The following is a 5,778-nucleotide window of genomic DNA, read 5'->3' as shown; positions in this document are numbered from 1 at the left end:
CTGAATAAAAATAAGATTAAGTTGTCACCATAGAGCATAGACTATGGTGCTAACACATAAAATAGTCTATATTTATAGACTGTATAAAACGGTTATCACGTAGGCCTATGATGTAAAAGTTCTACTCAGTTTTTCTTGGGTGTCTTAAATTAAGTAGCCTACTGTCACATAAAGCAACCAACTAAATATTAATACATCTATCTTAATGGCACTGATAAACTGCACTGCCAAATAAATTTCTGCTAATAAACAAGCCATTTTACAATAAATTATGTTTCCATATTTCAGAACAATATGGGGCCACACTGCAGATTCAATAGTTAAACCAGTGCTTTAAAGCTACACTGTGTAACTTTTTTAGTTTATTCTTAGCTAAAAACACTAAGTTCTTTCAAAAATATATGTGCTCATTAATGTATATTTACTTCGTTCAAGTAATAAAGTATTCTCGTGAGTGTATAATATGCCATTGAAAATACATACGGGTGGGGGGTTCTAATGTCGGTCGCCATGTTGCCCCTCCATCTTGAAAGTACATTAGCCAAAGAGGGACATACGGTTAATTCAAGCTTCACCTTTCACTCATGGACGAGGTCGAACTGGAAGCCATGCTAATCTTGGACTACATTGGCCACCGTAGGAGTTAAAACGAAATCGGAATTGAGAGGAACAGAAACTAATATTCACTGGATGGTCATATACCTTTTCACCGCTAGATGGGGGTAAAAATCACACAGTGTAGCTTTAAGTGGGCCGGTACACAGTACCGCCACTTCCAAATATAGCTCTTGAGCGTACCGCCACCTCTCCGTGCGCACAGAACGTGCTTTTAGCGTACCGGTACGCTCATTTGCACATCTGTTTTAATCCTTTGGCTGCGCTGTCGCTTTTCAGAGCGACCTTCACAATTCACGCTTCCTAATTCGTCCCACCGAGAGCAGAGACTACATTACCCATACACCCTTGGTTTTACAAGTGAAAAGAGCATGCGTCGCTTTTACCGTTGTCAGTAGCTACGTTTACATGGACACAATCGGAATGAAATCAATACGATTGATGAATCTGAACAAGGTGTTTACATGAATGATAAATAAAGTAATCGGGTTGATGTGCGCGTTTATATGTCACAAGTTTCAAATCGGATCTGATTTTTTTACATGCACAAACTGCACGAATATACAGAGTTTCCCGCTGTTCGCGCATTAATATTCCCCTCTATTGGTTCTTTATTTGTTTTAAACAGCAGACGTAATATTAATTAGTCTCTGGTCATAATTTAGAGCATATTAACCGTTTTGCCGTGCTGATCACGAAGTAAAAATGTCCCTCCCCGCGGCCAAAACCAGGCGTCTGTGGATGAGAATCCACTAGGACTGGTGGGGTTGTCCTGCTTCACTTCACATACGCGCGAGTAAAATGAGAATTTTAGAATGACGGGAAGCTTATTAATATAACACTTTATTCAACAGGAAAAACAGCTCGTTCCGCGCGTTATACTCATTATGTTTATTTAACGTCATTGCACATGTGCAGTCCTTTCAGTTTCGGTTTTCAATCAAGTGTTTACATGTTCTCTCGATCGGATTACATAAGGGATAAACCACCCCTTTCAATACGATCGAAATGTCATTCGGATCGAGCTCAATCGGATCGATTAAGGTGTTTACATGAGGGTTTTTTATTACAGTGTCCATGTGTCAATCATGGTGTCAACTCAACGTGGTCTTGAGAGGGTGTGGTAAAGAAATGAATGAACCATAGCAAGACTCATGTTTATGTTCTACTGTTCTATGGTTATTATGTTATTATGTTTTATAATTTATTTTATGTAGCCTACATTTTGTTCAAAAATGTTTTAAATACCCTTTTGCACATTTTATTTATGTTCAGTAATTTCTACCTCAAGCAAATCCACAATTAAATTATTTTTATAAGGTCGTCTGTTGACTGTATATATATATATATATATATATATATATATATATATATATATATATATATATATATATATATATATATATATATATCCTTCAATATAGTTGTTGTTACCTCAGAAGAGGAGGGGAGTGAGCAAAAAAAACAACAAAAAAAAAACATTTAATAATAGAGTACCGGCACCTCTTTTGGGCCACTTAAAGCACTGAGTTAAACTACATGCAAAGTTCCCAAATAGTGTGAAGTAAGCCTACTTTTTAGTCATCATTCCTCAAATAACCGACTGTCTAAAAAAATGAACTATTATTCATACATTGCATTCATACAACAACCAAACTGTCAACACCGATCTAGTCACCATAAAATCAAAATGAGCGATTCTCAAGTTATAAACTCGGAATTACGAGAAATAAAGTCAGATTTGTGAGATATAAACTCCCAATTCTTAGAAAAATAAGTCAGAATTGTGTAATAGCATAAACTCGCAATTGCAAGAAAAAGAATCCGAAATGTAAAGTCACAATTACTTTTTTTCACTTTTTTTTATAATATGCCAGTGGCGGAAACAAACCTCCATAGTATGGCAAGCCGTTTTTATATTTAACCCTTAAAATATCTATTTTCATGCCACTATACAAATTTTTTAGATAATAGTATCTATTCCATTAAGTACTAGTACTTGTTCATTAGCTACTAGAACCTATTCTTTAGACACTAGCATAGGCGGAGGGGGAACCAACTCTAAGGTAAGGCTAGATGCGATTCCTCCTTAAAAACACATTTAAATAGAATCTCATGAAATAGTTACGTCATCTCAACAACCTACACAACCCAGGATAACGTCAGACCCCTTTCACACTCATAGTATACGTGGCGGCCATAGCAGCCTTCCATGCTCCTGTGGCCGGCCAGTTCACTGGGAAGGAACGACCTTGTCGTGTGCTTCCTCAAGCACTCTCAATGAACGCTTCATGTCTCGAGTTCGGGCCCAACGACTCCAAAGTCGTCCTCAGACCAAGACATGGTTATGTACCAAAGGTGCTCTCTACTCCGTTCAGAGCCCAGGTCATTTCACTATTGGGTCTTGCCTTACTGGAAGAAGATAGAGAATTAGGTCTACCCTGCCCTGTTAGGGCTCTTAGAATCTATCTGGAGCGTTCTGCCCCATTCAGACAGTCAGAACAGCTCTTTGTATGCTTCAGTGGCCGTACCAAAGGGCTTCCGGTCACAAAGCAGAGATTATCATGATGGATAGTGGACGCTATCCCTCTAGCCTACGCTTCTATGGGCCTTCAATGTGCCATAGGTGTCAGGGCTCATTCCACAAGGGGCATGGCATCTTCATGGACTTGGTCCAGTGGTGTACCAATTGAAGACATTTGTGTGACGGTTGCTAACACAGAAACCGAAAATTCTCGGGACAGCAGCATTTTTCTAAATTTCAATCTTAACCATTCTATTTCATCAGAAACGATCTTAAAACAGGGCTTTAAGTGTTAAATACAGAACTTGTCCTTTAAGGCACGAGTAGAGTAACGGTGATAATATGGCTACGTAGCCTACATCAAACACGTTTTGCTATTAAGGGCAGCCTACCACACCATTGGTGTGAACTTAGCTATACATGCCATTTACGTCAGAGGGAGCTATTTCAGGCCCTGTAGAGGTTTAGTGAAATGCCCATACTTTTTTATTTTGCTTCTTCGCCATTTTGAATTTACACATTTCTCATATTTGTATTATTGCTACTATTTGTGTTATTGACTTTTCAGGAATAAAAAAAAGTCTTAAGATTATTGTGGGAGTATTTTTGTATTTTCTAAATACTAATTACTTGTATTTTATTTAAATACATTTTTCACATCAGTATTTTGTATTTTATTTTGTTACATTTTATGAGCCAGTATTTGTATTTTGTAACAAAAGAGTTTTTGATGTATTTGTGCCCACCTCTGAGCACTGTAGGCATGAGTTCTTTCTATTAGAAAAGAGGTCTTGGCCCCTGAAGGTATCCCTTCGCGGGCTCCGACATTGTCTGGTCCCCGTTGGGCTTTGACTTAATCTCTACTATAAGCCTCAGACTGCTCAGTCCCAGGCGATAGCTCAGAGGGAAGTCATCAGCTAATAGCATGGCATTTCAAAATGGGTTCCCATAGCATACAGCTACGCAATACGAAGTGAATGTTCTCGAGAGGGAATGCTTTCATGTGTTTATGCTGTTTATGATTTATGATTATTATCATTACTGTTTTCATCTAAATGCTTGTTGCAAATATTCTGGGTTCTATAATAAGCATTATTGCTTCAAATGAATACAATATATTATTGTAGCTGGAGATTTATGTGTGTGATTGGTTATATATTGGTCTTTGATACCAATCTCTCATTTGAAAGTCACGTGTCTTGTATCTGTAAAAGCGCATATTTCCATCTTAAAAATATATCTAAATTACGTCATATGCTCTCATTGAGAAATGCGGAACAATTAGTTAATGCGTTCATGACCTCAAGGCTAGATTATTGTAATGCTCTACTGGGTGGTTGCCCTACACGCTTAATAAACAAACTACAGCTGGTCCAAAACGCAGCCACTAGAGTTCTTACCAGAACCAGGAAATATGACCATATTAGCCCGGTTCTGTCAACACTGCATTGGCTCCCTATTAAACATCGTATACATTTTAAAATATTACTGATTACTTACAAAGCACTAAATGGTTTAGCTCCGCAGTACTTGTGCGAGCTCTTAACCCATTATAGTTCTTCACGTCTATTGCGATCTCAAAATTCTGGCCAGTTGATAATACCTAGAATATCAAAATCAACTGCTGGCGGTAGATCCTTTTCCTATTTAGCACCAAAACTTTGGAACAATCTTCCTAACATTGTCCGGGAAGTAGACACAGTCTGTCAGTTCAAATCTAGACTAAATATTAGACTAATATTAGTCTGTCTGTTTATCCCGAGGTTTACCGCAGTCCGCCGGATCCAGGCCATATCCAGATCTGATGAAGGATCATCACATGGACACGACGACAACGCATCCCTGAAGTGCCAGCCTCATCAACACTGTGAAGGCCTCATGGACACCTCAACAAACTCATCTCCATACCAGCGTGATGACTTCGACCCATAACCAGATGAACTGGATAAATATTGTGAAAGTTCTGATCCAATCTGACTTCTGGCCTATTATGCCGCCTAAATCATAATCATACACTGTTGGTTTGTTGGCCAAAGGAGGACTGGCCCCCCGACTGAGCCTGGGTTCTCCCAAGGTTTTTTTCTCCATTCTGTCACCTGATGGAGTTTTGGTTCCTTGCCACTGTCGCCTTTTTTTTCGCCTTCATTCGCCATTGGCTTTTGGCTTGCTTAGTTGGGGACATTTAACATTTAATTTTGAATTTAACAATACTATTACAACTTTACTTTCCTGTTATCTCTGTAAAGCTGCTTTGAAACAATTTGTATTGTAAAAGTGCTATATAAATTAAGTTGACTTGACTTGACTTATACGTGTATGTTCGCGTCATTGTAGCCTACATTTGTAGAGGTAGTTCTCGCAATTGTAGCGATACTCTTATTCACGATAAGCAATGGTGAAGGAGCATCGCTTGAATGTGTATTGTTAATAATATCGTCTTTTACAGATATAAAATTAAATGCACACCATCATTGTTCTAATAGCTTTATAAGAAAGACTGTTCACATTAATTGTTTTCCGATGTATATGAGAGTGTTGTCTGTAAACTGCTAAACTCTATTTAGTGTTAAAGGTATAGTTTACCCAAAAATGAAAATTAGCCTATGATTTATTAACCCTCAAGTCATCCTAGGTGTATA

This window comes from Siphateles boraxobius, unplaced genomic scaffold (assembly GCF_051911475.1).
Source record: "Siphateles boraxobius isolate OS27281-9 unplaced genomic scaffold, OSU_SipBor_1 9, whole genome shotgun sequence".
In the NCBI taxonomy this organism is placed as follows: Eukaryota; Metazoa; Chordata; class Actinopteri; order Cypriniformes; family Leuciscidae; genus Siphateles; species Siphateles boraxobius.
Note: the sequence above shows the minus strand (reverse complement) of the source record.